We start from the raw sequence: 21,548 nt of genomic DNA on the forward strand, positions 1-21,548 counted from the left end.
CTAAAAGGAAGTACAAAAAAATCATCATTGAAAAAGAGTTAATACAATATATAGTGCCTGGCATGTAATAAGTGTCCAATAAATTAGGTCATCATTATCATCAACATAATATCACTAACACCTTTGAAGTTTCCCATTATTAATATAATTTCAGAAATGTGTTACTGTAAAATAGATTTTTTTTTTTTTGAGATGGAATTTCGCTCTTGTTGCCCAGGCTGGAGGGCAATGGTGCGATTTTGGCTCACCGCAACCTCTGCCTTCCAGGTTCAAGCAATTCTCCTGCCTCAGCCTCCTGAGTAGCTGGGATTACAGGAGCCCACCACCATGCCTGGCTAATTTTTGTATTTTTAGTAGAGACGAGGTTTCTCCATGTGGGCCAGGATGGTCTCGAACTCCTGACTTCGGGTGATCCGCCTGCCTCAGCCTCCCAAAGTGCTGGGATTACAGGCATAAGCCACTGCGCACGGCTGTAAAATAGATTCTTTATCCAAGCCTAGTCTCATTATAAAATAAAGTTCAAATACAAATAACATTCCCAGGTATGTGTAATTTTAATTGCTTTTAAATGTAACCCAGCACACTTCATAAATCAGTAAAATGAGAGAAAATAAGGCTAGGTATGGTGGTTCACACCTATAATCCCAGCACTTTGGAAGGGTGAGGCAGGAAAATTGCTTGAGGCCAGGAGTTTGAGAGCAACCTTGGTAATATAGCGAGATTCCCGTCTCTATAAAAAATTTAAAAACTAGCCAGGCATGGTGCCTGTAGTACTAGCTACTGAGGAGACTGAGGTGGGCAGATTGCTTAAGCCCAGGATTTCAGGGCTGCAATAAGCTATGATCATGCCAGTGTCTGGGTGACAGTGCAAGAATTGGTCTTTTATTTTATTTTTTTGAGTTGGAGTCTTGCTCTGTCGCCCAGGCTGGAGCACAGTGGTGCGATCTCGGCTCACTGCAAGCTCCGCCTCCTGGGTTCATGCCATTCTCCTGCCTCAGCTTCCCGAGTAGCTGGGACTACAAGCGCCCACCACCATGCCCTGCCAATTTTTTGTATTTTTAGTAGAAACGGGGTTTCACCACGTTGGCCAGGATGGTCTCGATCTCCTGACCTCGTGATCTGCCCGCCTTGCCCTCCCAAAGTGCTGGGATTACAGGCATGAGCCACCGCGCCTGGCCGACTCGGTCTTTAAAACATAAGGAATAGGTGAGAAACAGGATGAAAGGACAAATACTTAAAACACTGGGAGTGCATAGGAAGACAGGGCAAAAATAAAATGAACAGAAAAGTTTAAATAAGTTGCTTATTTCTATGTCTTCCCGAAACACCATTAAAATGACAGTAAAAGGGTGAAGAGGGACACATAAGAACTAAAAGGTTAAGAAGATATCAGTGGACAAAAAGTATTAGGAGGACTAGGGACAGTGGCTCATTCCTGTAATCCCAGCAATTTGGGAGGCCAAGGCAGGAGGACTGCTTGAGGCCAGGAGTTTGAGATCAGCCTAAGCAGCACAGCAAGGCTTTATCTCTAAAAAATTTAAAAAATTAGGTAGGTGCAGTAGCATACACCTGTAGTCTTAGTTACTTTGGAGGTTGAAGTAGGAGGATTGCTTGAGCCCAGGAGTTCGAGGCTGCAGTATGCTATGATCATGCCATTGCAATGCAGCCTAGGTGACAGAGTATGACCTTGTCTCTAAAAAAAAAAAGTATTAGGAAATTTTGGAAAGAAAGCAAATAAAGAACTGTAAATTAACAGCAGAACTGAGTGGTTTAAAGAAAAGCCAGCAGATGCGGGTGCCATCTTCACAGGTCTGTAACACAGATATTGACAGATAGGCTCTATCAGTGGAGAAACTGGGCAAGAGTGGAAGGCAGGGCTTACAAAATGACCGTGAAAGGACCAGCTAATGCCCTGAACTCTCCTAGCTGGACAGAAATGTGAAGTTTATCATCCAGACAAAACCAAGAGGCTCCAAATTTAGTGACGACCAGCAAAGTAATGAGAGCATCCTAGTAAGAGAAGAATGAGTAAAAGTTTATACACGTAACAGAGGGTCTTCTACTGTTAGATTCCGAGAATGCTGGTGGTTACTAGGTGTCAGATGATGGAAGAATTATTTTCTTTTTTCTTTCTTTCTTTTTTTTTTTTTTTGGGACAGAGTCTCACTCTGTTGCCCAGGCTGGAGTGCAGTGGTGCGATCTTGGCTCACTGCAACCTCTGCCTCCCGGGTTGAAGGGATTCTCCTGCATCAGCCTCCCGAGTAGCTGGGATTACAGGCGCCTGCCACTGCACCCGGCTAATTTTTGTATTTTTAGTTAGAGATGGGGCTTCGCCATGTTGGCCAGGCTGGTCTTGAATCCTGACCTCATGATCCACCCGCCTTGGCCTCCCAAAGTCCTGGGAATACAGGCATGAGCCACCGCACCCGGCCCGGAAGAATTGTTTTCTGAAAAAATGAGAAGACCATGAGAACACCTACAGATGCTAACATTTGGAATCGTCTAACGAAACACATCTATACTACTGATTGATGCACAGTGAAAATCACCATTTTATAAGCCCCGCTTATGTACACAAATTAATGTAGAGCTAAAGATCAGAAAACATTTGATGAAAGCCCTAACATCCAAGGCAGATCAAACAAAATACAAGGCAAAGAGCAGAAAAACTCACCCATATAATACTACAATTAATATCATGGAAAGTTAGGAGATTACTATTATCACTGCAATGAAATATTAACAGTGTTCTACAAAGAGGTGTTTTTAGAAATAAACAATATGAAATTGATCTTAAAAATTCAGTATGTTGGGGAAAGAAAGTCTAGAAAATCTCCTAGAATAAAAAAAGGAAGAATGGAAGAAGGGAGAAAGAGTGTAATGATTGGAACATTAGTGGGTTAGTAGAAGAATCTGGAAGGATCAACATCTACTAAAGAAGTTCCAAAGAAAGTATGAAGAAAAATGAATACAGGACATTTTCAAAGAGCTAATAAAGAACACTTCCCAGAATTACAAATCATGAGTCCACATACTTAGCAGTCCCATTGAGTACAAAGAACATTCCATTTAAAAAGATCCCGGCGAAAGCACATCAATACAAAATTTCAGCTAGGGATAAAAAGAGGATCCTAGTTTGAGACCAGCCTGTGCAACACAGTGTGATCTTGTCTCTACTAAAAATAAAAAAGATTATCTGGGTGTGGTGGCATATACATGTACTCCCTTCTACTTGGGGAGGCTGAGATGGTACGATGGCTTGAGCCCAGGAGAGTGAGCTATGATTACGCTACTGAACTCCGGCTTGGGCAAGAGTGAGACCTTAACAAACAAAAAAAAAATCCTAAATGTTCCAAAACATTTATCATATAAAAGGAAATAAAAGAAAAAGACATACCACATCAAAAAGGCATCAGATTGCAAGACAATGGATAATCCTAACCATAAGTTACTTCCAACCTAGACTTCTAGGTTTTACAGCTCTGTTTGAAAGCTTGGGAAGAATCAAAACACAAAAATGGAAAACTAAGCAAACAAAACAAAGAAGCAAATATTAATTAAAAGAAAAAGCAAAAGGTTATACAAGAAATCAAACAGAGTCATAGCAAATCATTTGGTTTACCAGTCAATAACGCTTACAGTGTTACAGTTATGTAAATGCTTACAAATGCTTTAATAAAAAAGCAGTGATCTTACTAGTATCAGAAGTCAGAAGGGGAAGTATGGGTATAACATACTGGGGGTAACATTTCAGAACCCCATTAGTAACTGAGAAAACAACCACTTTCAACCTCTGAATTCAAATCCATAAAATACAATATAAATAAAAAGAAAAATGTATACACATTTATAACATATTTTATTAATCAGTTTATCCTATATCTTGAAAATAGATTATAAACCACCTTTTTAAATGCCCAAAGAACATTCTCAAAATCAGCCCATATAGTAGCCTATTCCACAAAGTAGTAAAGGATGGACAAAATACTCTGACCAAAAAAACAAAAAACCCAACACATAGAAATGACAGAACAAAAACAAAACCTTTCACTTGTAAATTTCAGAATCTATTGGTTTGAACAAACCCTTTGGCCAGGGAAAATTAATGCTTGGAGAATAAAGTTTTAGCATAAAAGCTTACATCATTTAAAAAAAAAAGTAATAAAATAAGCACTCAAAGTAATTAACATAAGAAAAAGTAAATATAAGAAAAACAGACCAGGCATAGTGACTCACGCCTGTAATCCCAGCACTTTGGGAGGCCAAGGTGGGCAGATCACTTGAGGTTAGGCGATTGAGACCAGCCTGGCCAACATGGTGAAACCCCATCTCTACTAAAAATACAAAATTAGCCAGGTGTGGTGTGCACCTGTAATCCCAGCTACTCGGGGGGCTGAGGCAGGAGAATTGCTTGAATCCGGGAGGAGGAAGTTGCAGTGAACCAATATTGTGCCACTGTACTCTGGCCTGGGCAACAGAGTGAGACTCTGTCTCAAAGAAAAGAAAAGAAAAAGGAAAGAAAAACAGAAAATTAGTAAAAATAGGAAAAAGAAATTAATGTATTACAAACAGAAAAAGAGAAATAATAAATCCATGAGTGGATTCTTAGGGAAAAACTTAAAAGAAGTAAGAGTAAAAAAGAAAAAGATATTTGGAAATAACTATAGATAGAAAATATGGATAGTACAATTTTGTTAAACCTCATGCAAACAGAAAACTTAGCAAGTATAACCGATGCAAACTGAAAACAGAAAAGACAAAAAACCTAAACAGAAACATAAACATAGTACAAAATAGGGCTGGGTGTGGTGGCTCACGCCTATAATCCCAGAACTTTAGGAGGCTGAGGCAGGCAGATCATTTGAGCCCAGCAGTTCAAGACCAGCACTTTGGGAGGCCAAGGCAGGCAGATCACAAGGTCAGGAGATCGAGACCACTCTGGCTAACACGGTGAAACCCCGACTGTACTAAAAATACAAAAACAAAAAAAATTAGCTAGGCGTGGTGGCAGGCACCTGTAGTCCCAGCTACTCGGGAGGCTGAGGCAGAAGAATTACTTGAACCCAGGAGGCAGAGGTTGCAGTGAGCCGAGATCGCCCCACTGCACCCCAGCCTGGGTGACAGAGCGAGATTCCATCTCAAAAAAAAAAAAAAAAAAAGACCAGCCTGGCCAACACCGTGAGACCCTGTCTCTACAAACAATTTAAAAATTAGTGGGCGTAGTGGCAGGTGCCTGTAGTCCCAGCTGCTCAGAAGGTTGAGGTAGGAGGGTTACTTGAGTCAGGAGTTCAAGGCTGCAGTGAGCTGTGATCATGCCACTGCACTCCAGCCTGGGAGACAGAGTAAGACCTTGTCTCAAAAAAAAAAAAAAAAAAAAAAAAAAGAAAGAAGGAAAAAATAGAGCTCTTGCCCCTTAAAGCCCAAGGCATGGATGGCTTAGATGTGAATTTTACTAAACTTTGATTAGATAATGGTATTATTTATTTTAAGTTTTCCATTTACTTTTAAAAAATTCATGAAAATTGGTATGATGCATAACAGATCAGGACTTATGCTACTATATTCCAAACAATCCAAAAGAAAATTAAAAATTACATCTTCTCTGTAATTAAAACCCTACATCCTTCAGACACTTGTCAGAATTGAATTTTTAACACTGTAAATGACAATGCTGAACTGAACTAGAAAACATAATCAGAATAACAAGTAAAATGGTTCTTTCAACATTTATCCCATGGTTTAAAAAATATTCTCAGGACCAGGCGCAGTGGCACATGCCTGTAATCCCAGAACTTGGGGAGGATGAGGCAGGCAGATCACTTGAGGTCAGGAGTTCGAGACCAGTCTGGCCAACATGGTGAAACTCTGTCTCTACTAAAAATACAAAAATTAGCCAGGCATGGTGGTGGGCACCTGTAAATTCCAGCTACTCAGGAGGCTGAGGCAAAAGAATCGCTTGAACCCGGGAGGCAGAGGTTGCAGTGAGCCAAGATTGTGCCACTGCACTCCAGCCTGGGTGACACAGCAAGACTCTGTCTCAAAAAATAAAATAAGGCCGGGTGCGGTGGCTCACGCCTGTAATCCCAGCACTTTGGGAGGTGGAGGCAGGCAGAACACAAGGTCAGGAGTTTGAGACCAGTCTGGCCAACATAGTGAAACCCCGTCTCTACTAAAAATACAAAAAATTAGCTATGCGTGCTGGTGGCGCCTGTAGTCCCAGCTACTTGGGAGGATGAGGCAGCAGAATTGCTTGAACCTGGGAGGCAGAGCTTGCAGGGAGCCGAGATCACGCCACTGCACTCCAGCCCAGGTGACAGTGTGAGGCTCCATCTCAAACAAATTAAAAAAATAAATAAATAAAATAAAAAATGCTTTCAAAATATAAGTCAAAATGCTCTAATGGCGAGCAAACTCTTAATTGTATTATATGTAAATAGTGACCTGTTAAAACAAGGGTTGGCGCCAGGCTCGGTGGCTCACGCCTGTAATCCCAGCACTTTGGGAGGCCGAGGCGAGTGGATCACCTGAGGTCAGAAGTTTGAGACCAGCCTGGCCAACATAGTGAAACCCTGTCTCTACTAGAAATACAAAAAATTAGCTGGGCGTGGTGACATGTTCCTGTAATGCCAGCTACACAGGAGGTGGAGGCAGGAGAATCGCTTGAACCTGGGAGATGGAGGTTGTAGTGAGCTGAGATCGCAACATTGCACTCTGGCCTAGGCAACAAGAGCGAAACTCCATCTCAAAAAATAAATAAATAAATAAAATAAAAAACAAAAACAAAAACACCACAAGGTTGGCAAACTAAAAGAGTTTTCCTGGAACATGGCCATGTTTATTTATTTTCTTGTCCATGACTACTTTCACAGTATAATGCTTGAGTTGAGTAGCTGAAATGGAGACCCTGTAGCCTACAAAGACTTAAATATTAACCATCCGGCCCTTTACAGAAAAAGCTTGCTGAACTCCTGTCCTAGAGTAGCAATTCCTCCATCTTCTATCTGGCTGAAACCAGGCTGCATTGTTGATCCAGCTCCAACCACAGCCAGATAATAAAGAGACAACCTGGGAGGAATCCACATCCTTCAGGGACCATAAGCACCAAAGTTAGCATGCAAATCTGGACTATTCACCACATGAGTGTTATGTGACCAAGGAATCAATTCCTACATTCCTTAAACTGGCACTTTGAGGCTTATTATAGTCACTTAGCTTTACTGTGATTAGTACACTTCTTATTGCTTTACATATCATGAATCTGAGATGCCTAACAAATACTAATCACCAGCCTGGACCTCTCTCCTCAACAATCAATTCAAATACCAGCTGACTACTCAACATTTCCACTTGGATGTCTAATAGTGATCTAACTTACCCTGCCCCAATTCAAACTCTTGCTCCAGCTCCCAAACCAACTCCTCTCAAATTCTTCTCATCTCTTTAAATAGCAATCTCATTCTCCTTGTTGCTCAAACAATACTTCTCTTTCAGTCAGATTACACACCCTTTACAACCTTGTAGCTTACTGGCTATTCTGGACAATCCTCACTGTGACCACCAAGGTCTAAGCCACGTGTCTTGCCTGGATTATTTAATAGCCTCCTTACCAGTCTTGCTACTTTAGCTTTCACCTCTTTACAGTTCTCAACACAGCAGCCACAGTAATCTTGTCACAGTCAAATCATGTCACTGCTCTGCTTGAAAGCCTTTTTGTATCCTCATAAAAACATGTAGAAGCATACAGCAGACACTGTTAACAGTGGCTGCTTCTGGGAAACAGGGGATTGAGGGCCAGGAATGAAGAGACATACCCGATTGTTTTAATTTTCTATCAAGTATACATATTAAATTTTGATAATAACAGTATTATTTCTTTTTTTTTTTTTTTTTGAGATGGGAGTCTCACTCTGTCGCCCAGGCTGGAGTGCAGAGGCATGATCTCGGCTCACTGCAACCTCCGCCTCCTGAATTCAAGTGTTTCTTCTGCCTCAGGCTCCTGAGTAGCTGGGATTACAGGCGTGCGCCACCTCGCTAGGCTAATTTTTGTATTTTTAGTAGAGATGGGGTTTCACCATGTTGGTCAGGCTGGTCTCAAACTCCTGACCTCATGATCCACCTACCGCAGCCTCTCAAAGTGCTGGGATTACAGGATTACAGGATTACAGGTGCGCCACCATACCCGGCCATTATTATTTCTTTTTAAAATTAACAGGGTAATGAACTAATAGGAAGTCAGCTCTAATCCCCAAGCCTGTAATATTGTTAAAAAGCAGGAGTTGACATAGTGTTGGACTATGATGGCTGGAGGTAGGAAGACAATAGAAAACAAGAGTAAGGAAGCAAAATTCAATTCTGAGGAATATAACAATGGAAGGAGAAAGAATGATAGAAAGTTAAAATGTAAAGAAAAGAATCTACTTGCTAGTTTTTGAAAGTTTTTTTTATTGATACATAATTGTTGTACATAGAATGATTAATTTATTTTATTTATTATTAGTAGTATTATTTTTTAGACAGAGTCTCACTCTGTTGCCCAGGCTGGAGTGCAGTGGCACAATCTCAGCTCACTGCAAGTTCCACCTCCCAGGTTCACGCCATTCTCCCGCCTCAGCCTCCTGAGTAGCTGGAACTACAGGTGCCCGCCACCACACCTGGCTAATTTTGTTTTTGTATTTTTAGTAAAGACAGGGTTTCACCGTGTTAGCCAGGATGGTCGTGATCTCCCGACCTCGTGATCCGCCGGCCTCGGCCTCCCAAAGTGCTGGGATTACAGGCGTGAGCCACCAGGCCTGGCCAGAATGATTACATTTTAAAGAAAATAACTTACATGCTAGTTTTTGAAAACTAACAGATCTATGAAGGGCTGTGTGCTTAAGGAACTGCATCTAGGCATACAGGGAAAAGTGAAAAATGGAGAATGTTAGTGAAAGGAAGAAAAGTGAAATTGAGGCTTGTAAAAAAATCATAAAATTGAGGCTGCAAATGATGTAGAATGACTGGCATCCAGAATAGATTTTAGAAGAGCAATCAGTCCTCTAGAATCTGATAAAAAGGATGCATAGATTCAGGAAGACAGTCTGGAAATGTCATTTAGGTATCTAAAGAATTCCCAGCAACAGTCACTCTAAAAGACAAAGGCTAGTACGAAAATCTCAAACGAACAAACAAACAAACAAACAAAAAAACCCCACAACAACTCAGAGGCTGCAAATTCTCACTGAATAACTGCAATAAGTCTTTATCTCATTCATACCTACCAGGTTCTTGCTTACTCACACAAAGAGAACCTTCTTTACATTTCTTTCTCAATCATCTGTTGCTGTCTTTTAAGTGCTGACTTTAAACTTGTGAGCAGAAAAATGACACTGGACTTGGATGTTATGGTTGGGGAACAAAGCAGCATCCCAAAATTCAGGGAGAGCCGTTAGAACTCTAAGAGGTTTTGCAGCTCCTGAGGATGTACAAGGAAGCAGGCCTGTGAAAAAGAACAAAGTAATGATGACTCTTTGGCTTTGACCTACATGTGAGCAAATGGAAAAACAGTATTTGTACATAGCACCTCAGACCAGACCCATTATGCCATTCAAAAGCTCTACACATTTCAATGGCTGGGCATGGAAGCTCACGTCTGTAATCTCAGCACCTTGGGAGGCCAAGGCAGGCAGATCACTTGAGATTAGGAGTTTGAGACCCACCTGGCCAACATGGTGAAACCCTGTCTCTACTAAAAATACAAAAATTAGCCAGGTGTGGTGGCATATGCCTGTAGTCCCAGCTACTCAGGAGGCTGAGGCAAGAGAATCACTTGAAGCCAGGAGGCAGAGGTTGCAGTGAGCCAAGATCACGCCACTATACTCCAGCCTAAGCGACAGTGGAGACTCCATCTCAAGGAAGGAAAAAAAAAAAAAGCTCTAAACATTTCAAAAATGAGAAACAGAAAGGATCTTATTTTCAGAATTTAGGTTACACAGAGAAACTATGAGAGGCTAAGATGCCAGTTATCCACAATCACAACCTGTACAGGTTCCTTCGAGCAGGTGTCACTTGTGACCTTGCTCCTGACTGAAGTCACATCTTTGAATATAATTTTTCCCCATAACACTTTTCTCATACATATGAAGTAACCAACCTTGAGTGATATAGAAAAAAATACAGGAAATTATTCTGATGGTATTTATAGGTCAGAGCTCTAAAAAATTTAGAGGACTAATATTTTACTTAGATTAACTAGGAGAAGTTAAATATAGTAAGTGTCCTACAATAATAGTCTTCCCTTGATATCACAGGAGATTGGTTCCAGGATCACTATGGATACCAAAATCTGCAGATGCTCAAGTCCCTTATACTGCAAATATAAAGCCAGGCATGGTGGCTCACGCCTGTAATCCCAGCACTTCGGGAGGCTGAGGCAGGCGGACCACCCGAGGTCAGGAGTTCAAGACCAGGCTGGCCAAGATGGTGAAACCCTGTCTCTACTAAAAATAAAAAAATTAGCTGGGCATGGTGGCACACACCTGTACCCCAGCTACTTGGGAGGCTGAGGCAGGAGAATCGCTTGAACCCAGGAGGCAGAGGTTGCAGTGAGACGAGATTGCACCACTGCACTCCAGCCTGGGTGACGGAGTGGGACTCCATCTCAAAAAAATAAAAATAAAGTGAATGGAAGTATATTTACATATAATCTATGCACATCCTCCCATATACTTTAAAATTATCTCCAGATTACTTAATATACCTAATACAACGTAAATGTCTGGTAAATAGTTGTTATACTGTATTGTTCAGGGAATCATGACAAGAAAAAAAAATCTGTATATGTACAGTACAGACACAACCATCGCAAGCTTAACAACAGTTATGATTCATGTTTGGAGAATCCGTGGAAGCAGAGCCTACAGACACAGAGGGCTGACTGTATGTTCATTCACTGATTCAGCAAACATATACATTTATGATTATGTGTGCTGAGAAACCTTGGTTTACAATTTGTAATGGGATATAACAAATGAAAGGATCAAACTTACTCAGAAGCCTTCTCCAAGATTTAAGAGCCTTAGAACATGGCTAGACAGTGCTATGAATTGCTGAAACAGGTAGAGGGGAAACAGATGGAGGCAGACTCAGGAAGAAGGAGCTCTTTAGACATAATGAGCTTGAAGTTCCCTTGCAACTTCCAGGTGGACTGCACATTGGGCAATTAGATAATATGGATTAGGAGCTCAGGACAAGCCTCCAGCAGAAACAGACATTTATTAGTCATCTGTATTAGATGAAGCCATGGCAGTGTAATGTTGTTGCTGATAGGAGTACTTAGAGGTGAAAAGATGATCAAGACCAGAAACTTAGAAACACCAATAGTTAAGGGAAAAGCAGAAACTAAGTCCTGTCTTCTTTGTATCTTTTACTTTTTCTGTATATTTCAAAACTATTAACCCTCTTCCGTTTTTATTTTATTGAAAAATATGTTAAGAATAAGTGTGACAAGATACTTGAAGATAGAATACTTCTATCTTTGTATATAGAAGAAAAAAATTTTCCCTATATTTATAAAAGGCTGGGGAAACCCTGATTAAATTAGGAGTCAGATTGCTGCCCTCACTGACGAACTAGGGAGTTTCTTGACCTCTGCGCTAAAGGCAGGACAAGTAGCTTCCAAATTCTGTGCCGTCTGCACCACTGGAAACTACCTCTTAAAGATATTCCTTAGTCCAGGGTTTGTCCAAGCAACTGCACCAAAGTTTCTCCAAAGTATTAAGAAAAGTCAATGCCTACTGGGTGTACAGGCATCCAGTAACAAGTTTTTCGGAAATCTTTCCTCTTTAAAAAAATAACGGAAAGGTAATGCTGATTTTGTTTTCTACTCCACAACAGGTCTGCTTTTATATAAAAAATCATGTTTAAAATTACTTATCCGCTCAATTCCTTAGCCTTTTCCGTTTCCTATTTTCCAGAAAACGCATCTTTATTATTTCAGAAATGAGAAAAGTGGGGCTTAGAGGTTACTCCTCACAAAGCCATCCGTCCATCCTCACAAACTTGGAACCAGTTTCTCACTAACTCTGCAACCCTCAACACCCCCTCACACTCTCGGTCACCCACCTGCGAACCCACCCGTACTGTACCCCTGCCCCCAGCCACACAAACTCGGATCACCGCACATCACAGAAGGCTATTCCTCCCCTCCATACTCCCAGCCCCGTCGCAGGCACTGCAAATCCTCCCCTCCAGCGTCCCTGGCCCGCTTCAATGTCCAGAAACCCAAGTCCCACAGGGCCGAAGCCCAACTCACCGGCAGACAAAGGCGACCATGGCGAGTCGGAAATTCCGCGCCTGCGCACTCCTTCGGCGGGCAGCGCTCCCAGAGGTCTCCTGGGCTGGGCCAGGCCCCGGCTCAGAACCGGACAGAATCGACAGATCTTGGCCCGTCCTCCGTGCCACTCTTTCGAGGGTAGACTACATTTCCCAGAAGGCTCAGCGGTTTGAGTCAGCTTTTCGCGCGAACTTTTCCTCCGCCAGAGCTTGTGGGACTGTCTCTCTGGCCGGGACAGGGGTGTAAGGCCTTAGTCTTAGTTTACTCTATCCCTGGGATTGGGTAGTGGTGTGCCACAGGTGTAACATCAGTTTAAACACGCTGTGCTGACTTTATGTAACAGCCACGGTGCGATACTAAGCCAGGACCCCCCAGGAGACTCTCAGACACGGTTTGGGAATGAGGGTAATCCCTTTGGCTGGGATCAAGCCGGGCGCCATCTTGCTCATCGCGGGCGTGGCGCTGAACTACACTTCCCAGAAGGCGCCGCGCCCTCGGCCCTTCCCCTCGTGACTCCCGCGGCTCCGTGGAGAACTGCACGCGACCCAGGTGCTGGGCTCTGAGAGGGTCGGCTCGGAGACTACAGGATCCGGAGGAGGTTGGAGGTGAAGCGTATGGAATCCGGTGCGGAGGTTGAGACTGAGTATTAAGTCTGTTCAGGCGGAACGGGCTGAGGAAGGGCGGTTGTGAAATTGTGATTTTGTGACTGTATGTCCTAGCACAGTGTGTGTGTGATTGTGATTGTGTGTGACACCTTGTATACGGATGTGGGGAGGACTCTGCGGGTGTCCCGTGAGTCCTTGTGTTAGGACTGTTATTGTGTGACTGTGTAACGCTGTGTGAGAGTGTGGGTTAGCTGTGACTGTGTGCCCGCGGTGGGTGTGTGATTGTGACTCTGTGACCATATGTTCGTCTGTGTGCAGATATAGGGAGCTTTGTACTTGTGTAGTTGTGACTCTGTGTCCTTGTGTGGGAGTATGGAGGGTGGGTGCTTGTGACTTTGTGTCCAGTGGTGGGTGTGTGACTGTGAAGCACTGGGTGTGCGTGGAGTTGAGACTGTGTTTGTGTGTCTTTGACCAAATGTCACACAGTCATATGTAAGAGCAGAAGACAGTTCGGCCCCGTGATAGTAAAGGGGATTTTTCTATGACACTGAGTTTTGAGTTGGAAGCCCCAGTTTCCTCTGATAGCCCTCACATGGCGGGGGAGGGGAACGCAGAGTAAGCTCTGGCCTTGTCATTTGGGCCCCAGGGGAGGTGTATTGTCTCCCTTCTCATTTCTGTCCTCCAAGAGAGGTTCCCCAGAGGAGAGGAAATAATGGTTGTGATATCTAAAAGCCATGTTTAAGGTGCCTTTAAGTTTTCTCTTTGTTCCTGAAATGCTTTATTTTTCCAGGACCTGAATTTTTTTTTTTTTTTTTTTTTGAGATGGAGTCTCACTCTGTCGCCCGGGCTGGTGTGCAGTGGCGCGATCTCGGCTCACTGCAACCTCCGCCTCCCAGGTTCAAGCGATTCTCCTTCCTCAGCCTACCGAGTAGCTAGGATTACAGGTGCTGGCCACTACGCCCGGCTAATTTTTTTGTTGTTGTATTTTTAGTAGAGACGGGGCTTCACTATGTTGGCCAGGCTAGTCTCGAACTCGTAACCTCGTGATCCATCCACCTTGGCCTCCCAAAGTGCTGGGATTACAGGCATGAGCCACTGCGCCCGGCTGATTTTTTTTTTTTTGCAAATGCCTAAAAGGACTTATCAAGTAACCTGGAATCTTCTGTTTCTCTTTGGAAATATCTTCCTAATTTTCTCTTATTAATATAGCAAATGGTTCAGTTTAGCATGTATGCTTAGTTTGGTTTTACCTATATACATATGTAGATATATATGCATATACATGCAAATACATACACATATTTGTATATGCACATATTGAAATGTATCTCATGTTTTAAGGGATATTTTAACTTCCTACATAATTGAAAGCTATTTGAGAATACATTAAATTGTAGATACTGTTAATTGTTTTGCCACATGTGTGGCTAACCCAATATCCATTCCCTTTATTGCTATAAAAGTCCTGATCTTGTTTGTTTGCTCTGCTTAAATAAAGAAAAACAAACAGAAAACAACCCAAACTACATGTTCTAGCTTCTCCTGTTGGTGTAAGTTAAAGTTCTTAGATTGGGCTTCTCAGACAGTTTCTTTTTTTTTTGAAATGGAGTCTTCACTCAGTCACCCAGGTTGGAGTGCAGTAGCGTGATCTCGGCTCACTGCAACTTCCACCTCCCGGGTTCAAGCGGTTCTCCTGCCTCAGGCTCCTGAGTAGCTGGGATTACAGGCGCCCGCCACCATGCCCTGCTAATTTTTGTATTTTTAGTAGAGACGAGGTTTCCACCGTGTTGGCCAGGCTGGTCTCGAACTCCTGACCTCAGGTGATCCGCCCGCCTAGGCCTCCCAAAGTGCTGGGGTTACAGGCGTGAGCTACTGCACCTGGCCACTCAGGCAGTTCTTTAAAGGTGTGGGGATGGGGTGGGGCAGGCTCGGTGTGCATGCATTCTTTTCCCCTTTCTGTCTGGAATGTGGTTATCATGCTTCATGCAGAGCAGCTATCTCATAACCATGCATTTTTTTTTTTTTTGAGACAAGAGTCTTGCTCTGTGGCCCAGTCTGGAGTGCAGTGGCGCAATCTCAGCTCACTGCAACCTCAGCCTCCTGAGTTCAGGTGATGCTTCTGCCTCAGCCTCCTGAGTAGCTGGGACTACAGGCGTGCACTACCATGTCTGGCTAATTTTTGTATTTTTAGAAGAGATGGGGTTTCACCATGTTGGCCAGGCTGGTCTCAAACTCCTGATCTCAGGTGATCCGCCTGCCTTGGCCTCCCAAAGTGCTGGGATTACAGGTGTGAGCCACCATGCCCGGCCATAACCATGCATTTATAATGGAAGGAAGAGGATGAGAGTTTACAATGTCATATTAAATGAAAATAGAGGATTTTAAGTTATATATGTTGTGTGAAAGCAATTTGATTAGAAGATATGTATATTCTACCTATCTATGCATGAAATGTGTAGTTGCACTTTAATTTTCTTCATTGTAACTAGACTCAAGCTTGTGAAAGAAGGGACTTGTCTTTTTGTTTAGTTGTTCCATCTTCACCATTTACAATGGCTAGCACATAGTTGGCTCTCAGTAAATATGTGATTAATGAAAGAATAGTAAGTAGTTAGTTAATAAATGATAGCAGTGCTACTTAGTTTCTTTTTGGTTGCACAGAGGAAACATGCCCAGATTGCCTTAGGTTTCTGTTACTCTCTGAGATTACTCTGTGTTAACCCTACCTCTGGGGTAGGGAAGAGGTACGGCCAAGGGGTGTTATAAGCCAACATTCTTCAAACTGGGTATAAGTTCTTCATCATCCATAGGACTTTTTATGTTGGGCGAAAGATATTCACTGCTTTGATTATTTATTGTTTTCTTTGATTATTTATCAAGTTTCTGTAAAGCATAAAATATAACCAATTTTTCTCATATTTAAACTTGATTATTAATTTTGATTAATATATATTTCTTTTTTTTTTTTTTTTGAGACAGAGTCTTGCTCTGTCGCCTATGCTGGAGTGCAGTGGCACACTCTCGGCTCACTGCAATTTCCACCTCCCGGGTGCAAGCGAGTCTCCTGCCTTAGCCTCCTGAGTAGCTGGGATTACAGGTGCACACCACCATGCCTGGCTAATTTTTTGTATTTTTAGTAGAGACGGAGTTTCACCATGTTGGCCAGGCTGGTCTCGAACTCCTGACCTCAAGCAATCCACCCACCTTGGCCTCCCAAAGGGCTGGGATTACAGGAGTAAGCCACCGCACCTGGACAATTCTTTTTTTTTTTTTTTTGAGATGGAGTCTCATTCTGTCGTCCAGGCTGGAGTGCAGTGGCACTGTCTTGGCTCACTGCAACCTCTGTGTCCCAGGTTCAAGCGATTCTCCTTCCTCAGCCTCCCGAGTAGCTGAGATTACAGGTGCCCACCACCACTCCCGGCTAAATTTGTATTTTTAGTAGAGATGGGGTTTCGCCATATTGGCCAGGCTGGTCTCAAACTCCTGACCTTAAGTGATCTGCCTGCCTTGGCCTCCCAAAGTGCTGGGATTACAGGCATGAGTCACCGCACCTGGCCAGATTTGGATTCTTAAATGCCAACTGAGTTCTTAACAGGGAAATACTAGAAGCATTTCTGTTATATAAGGAAAGAGACAAGAATATATATCACATTACTATTTAACTTTTTTTTTTTCTTGAGATGGAGTTTTGCTCTTGTTGCCCAGGCTGGAGTGCAATGGTGCGATCTCGGCTCACCACAACCTCCGCCTCCCAGGTTCAAGTGATTCTCCTGCCTCAGCCTCCCGAGTAGCTAGGATTACAGGCTTGCGCCACCATGCCTGGCTAATTTTGTATGTGTAGCAGAGACAGGGTTTCTCCATGTTGATCAGGCTGGTCTCGAACTCCCGACCTCAGGTGGTCCACCTGCCTTGGCCTCCCAAAGTGCTGGGGTTACAGGTGTGAGCCACCGCACCTGGCCCTTAACTTCTTTTTTTTTTTTTTTTTTTTTAAGAGATGCTTGGTAGAGTAATTAAACAAGTAAAAAGATTTAGAGGCAAAAAAATTCTGAAAAGAGGAAATAACAATGACATTAAATGCCTAATTCCATAGGAAGTATGTCTGGAAGATAAATGTTTATGTATATATTTTTAATCACCCTCTGAACCTGAACTTGAGTTAATCAGACTCATTTATCACTAATATTTAAAAGGGCTCTATTGATCTGTTTCCAACACCATACTCTACTTCCATTCTCCTGCTGTAGACACTCATTCAAAATGATTAATTTGTTGGACGCGGTGGCTCACGCCTGTAATCCTAGCACTTTGGGAGGATGAGGCAGGCGGATCACCTGAGTTCAGGAGTTTGAGACCAGCCCATCCAACATGGCAAAACCCCCATCTCTACTAAAAATACAAAATTAGCCAGGCATGGTTGTGCACACCTGTAATCCCAGCTACTCGGGAGGCTGAGGCAGGAGAATTGCTTGAACCTGGGAGATGGAGGTTCCCGTGATCCCAGGTCATGGCATTGCACTCCAGCCTCGATGATAGAGTGAGACTCCAACTCAAAAAAAAAAAAAAAAAGATTAATTTTATCTTTATGCTTGAAAATGTTCTTACAAAGCATGTAGTTTATATACATGTATTAAAAATATATATAAATGTCTCCTGTTCTTTTTCAGTAATCACAATGTTTTTACAATTATCTGTTACTATGTCAACATTTATTTCAAGGCATTGATCACATTACCTACCTACTCTTCCAGGGAATGGACATGCAGATTGTCTCCATACCCTCCCACCACAGGAAATGCTGAAATTAATAATCTCACACATATCCCTTTATGGGCCAGTTTGAGAATTTCTTAGGCCACAGAATTTCTGGGTCATAGGATATGAGTTTACTTGACTACGTGGTGCCAGATTCTCTCCAGATTGGTTGTACGAGTCCAGACTCCCACCAGTATGGAATGAGAGTTTCCATATCCCACATCTGTATGAACACAGCACTGTGTAGCTCTCTCACAGTTATCAGTCTAAAAGGTATAAAGTAGTATTTCTTTGTAGTATTAATGTGCATTTCTCTGATTGCCAGTGATTTTGAATAGCTTTTATGCTTGTTAGCTTTTTCAGCTTTTATTTGTAAATTGCTTTTTGTACCTTTTGTTAAAATGTAATTGGGATTAGTCTTTTTCTTGTTAATTTGCAAATGTTTCTTACGTTTTCTAGATATTAACTCTCTGATAGTTTTAGACTCTGCTGATATCCTCTTATGTATTGTTTATTATACTTTTTATTAAACGGAAATACTTATTTTAATATTATTGTTATGTGTTTGCGTATATGTATGTGGCTTATGGTATTATTTAAGAAACATTTTTCTGGCTGGGCACGGTGGCTCACGCCTGTAATCCCAGCACTTTGGGAGGCCAAGGCGGGCGGATCACCTGAGGTCAGGAGTTCGAGACCAGCCTGGCCAACATGGTGAAACCCCCATCTCTACTAAAAATACACAAATTAATTGGGCGTGGTGGCGGGTGCCTATAAGCCCAGCTACTCAGGAGGTTGAGTCAGGAGAATTTCTTGAACCTAGGAGATGGAGGTTGCAGTGAGCCAAGATTGTGCCACTGCACTCCAGCCTGGGCAACAAGAGCAAAACTCTGTCTCAAAAAAAAAGAAAAAAAAAAGAAACATTTTTCTTCTCTAAGGTCACGAAGAAATTCTTCTACATTTTTGTCTCTTGACTTTGTAGTTCTACCTTACACAGTTAGGTCTTTAACCTATTCCAGAGTAAAATTTTGTATTTTCAAAAAAAAACTATTCTCCCATAATTCTCTTTCAGCCCTTCTCTGTGAGATGGTATTTTTTCCTGTCTCTGGATGAAATGTCTGTCAAGTGTCCTTATAGTCATTCTTAAGTAATAAAAAATCCAGTAGACAAGATCAGTCTTAATTTGCTAAATGAAATACCTGGTATATTACAATGATTAGTACTCTGAACTGTTTAAAATTAAGACTTCTTCCTACAACTGAATCTTAGGTAAAGATGGACACCTGCATGAGGGAAGGAATATGTGAGCAGCTTCCATTTCACCTCCATGGTCTTCTCAGCTTCCTCCAACAGTAGATTGTTCAGCCTCCCTAAAGCAGAAGAGGAAGGGGAAGGAAGAAAGGTAAGAGACAGGAAAGGTCTTACTTAACTGGTATTGTTATAATCAGTATTTGGTTCTCTTCTGCCTTCATGGATAGTCAAAGCTGACCCTTTTTCTTATTGTTAGGTGTTTTTCCAGGTTTCTAAGCAAACACCTTGCTGCAGATCTTCAACTGCAGGTGAGGCCATGTTGCCAGAACATCCTGTTTACAGAGGCCACTTAAAATCCTTACATTAACCCTAGGCATACTGTGGTCATCCTTTTCTGGTGGGTCACATTGACCCTCCAGAAGTTCTCTAGAACAGGATCCAAGATCTCCTGAGGTCAGCTCACTCCGTATGGTCCATATCCTGTCACCACGTGGGAATTAAGTTCCTATCTCTGTTTCTCCTAAATGCCAGGAAAAAAGGTAAAGTTCTCCTAAGAACTCTCTTAACACACTCCCCTTTGGATCTTAGAGGAACTGAGATGGATCAGGTCAACTTGCTTGGTTTGATTAGAGGAGGAAACACCCACCTCCTTTCCTCAGGGTGCTGAGAACAGACCCACAGCTCTTCCCCAAAATAGTCCCACCTCACAAAAAGTCCTCTTCCCCAGCCTCCCCAGCCTCTCACATGTCCTTGAGATATGTGGAACTGTAGCAAAAATTGTTTATAGCCAGTTTCTTTTAATTTTTTAAAATATGGTTGGCTGGGCGTGGTGGCTCATGCCTGTAACCCCAGCAATTTGGGAGGGCGAGGCGTGTGAATCACCTGAGGTCAGGAGTTCGAGACCAGCCTGACCAACATGGAGAAACCCCCATCTCTACTAAAAATACAAAATTAACCAGGCATGGTGGCACATGTCTGTAATCCCAGCTACTCGGGAGGCTGAGGCAGGAGAATTGCTTGAACCCCAGAGGCGGCGGTTGCAGTGAGCTGAGATCGTGCCATTGCACTCCAGCCTGGATGACAAGGCTCAAAAAAAAAAAAAAAAGATAGGGTCTTGCTCTGTACTCCAGGCAACCTTGGCTCACTGCAGCCTCAACCTCCTGGACTCAAGTAGTCCTCCCACCTCAGCCTCCTGAGTAGCTGGGACTACAAGCACATGCCACCACAGCTGGCTAATTTTTATAGTTTTTTTCTAGATGGCACCCGGCCTAGAAAGCAATTTTAAACAATGAGAAATTTCAAGAAGGTGGCTCGATATAAAATACGCCAAAATAGTACATGTAATGTATATGATATACATATATATATATGAAAACAACAAATAGAAGATTCAATTGAAAAAGTTGTAAAAGACCCCAGCAATGACAGACATAAAAATATAAGTTACTAAGGAATATAATTAGCAAGAATTGGTATAACCTTATGAAGAGAACTTGAATATGGAGGGACTAATCAGAAAACAAGTGGAAAAGCATAGTATAGGATGCCTCAAACTCCTAAGGGTTTAAAACTTAATTTGTAATAATTTAATGTGATCCCAATCTGATATTTTATTAATAAATTAATAATTGTTTTATTAAAGACAAGTTAATTCTGAAGTTCATGTGGAAAAGTCAATATGGCAGAATAGCCAGGAAAATTCTGAAAAAGAGTAATTCAGAACATTTACTCTACCGTATGTTTAAACATAAAATAATAGCCTTGGCTGGCTGTGGTGGTTTATACCTGTAATCACTAAAAGCACTTCGAGAGGCTGAGGTGGACGGATCATTTGAGCCCAGGAGTTTGAGACCAGCCTGGGCAACATAATGAAACACCACCTCTACAAAAATACAGAGATTAGCTGGGTATGTTGACACATGCGTATAGTCTCAGCCATCCTCCCAAATGCTTTGGGAGGCTTAGGCGGGAGGATGGCTTGAGCCTGGGAGGTCAAGACTGCAGTGAGCTGTGACTGTACTATTGAACTTCACTATTGACAGAGTGAGACCCTGTCTCAAAAGAAAAGAAAAGAAAAATCTGAAAATAGCATGGTTCTGACAGATGAGCAGACGGATCAGTGGAGTGGAATAGAAACTCCAGACCCAGTAGGTAGTGCAGTATTCTTCATATGGTAAAGACAGCATTTCTAATTAGGGGCACACATATGGATTTAGTACTTTGTTTATAATATACAACTGTATATTGTAACCGTTGTGGAGGGAAAGAAAATAGGTTCTTAACATTTCATATCTATTATTCCAAGTGGATCAGAGATTCAAATGTGAAAGATGAAATCTTAAAAGTTCTTGAAATAATGTGGAAAAAATGTTAGCCTCAGGACGTGGAAATCATTCTAAGTCTAACACAAATCCTAGAACCCATAATTGAAAATAGTAATAAATTAATTTTTTTACTTGGCAAAAACTATTAATGCTAAAATTCCAAAAGATAATTGATAGCCTGGGAAAACTTACCTGCAACATATATCCCAGAAAAAGTTAATTTTAATGAAATGAAAGTACTGCATATCTAATAAGGAGGAAAAATAATCAAAAAAGAGAATGAGCAAGGGATACAGAGATGGTTCA

The 21,548-nt window shown here is 42.1% G+C and overlaps 1 protein-coding gene across 10 annotated transcripts in view; it reads right to left on the reverse strand.

The window, feature by feature from the left end:
- The window catches only part of ZNF260 (zinc finger protein 260), a 28,922-nt gene extending 16,333 nt beyond the window's left edge, over positions 1-12,589 (reverse strand). For 3 of the 10 annotated variants that reach the window (XR_010124913.1, XM_054462367.2, XM_063657590.1), the window contains exons 1-2: positions 12,290-12,589; positions 9,258-9,475 (exon numbers count right to left, since the gene is read on the reverse strand). The gene's annotated coding sequence lies outside the window, so the exon portion shown is untranslated. Of the gene's footprint in view, positions 1-8; positions 2,448-3,397; positions 3,494-9,253; positions 9,476-12,289 lie in introns of those variants that run through there. The other 7 variants (XM_063657591.1, XR_008495654.2, XR_010124915.1 and 4 more) reach the window with 7 other exon arrangements.
- Between the last annotated feature and the right edge of the window lie 8,959 nt (positions 12,590-21,548).

This window comes from Pongo pygmaeus, chromosome 20 (assembly GCF_028885625.2).
Source record: "Pongo pygmaeus isolate AG05252 chromosome 20, NHGRI_mPonPyg2-v2.0_pri, whole genome shotgun sequence".
Lineage (NCBI taxonomy): Eukaryota > Metazoa > Chordata > Mammalia > Primates > Hominidae > Pongo > Pongo pygmaeus.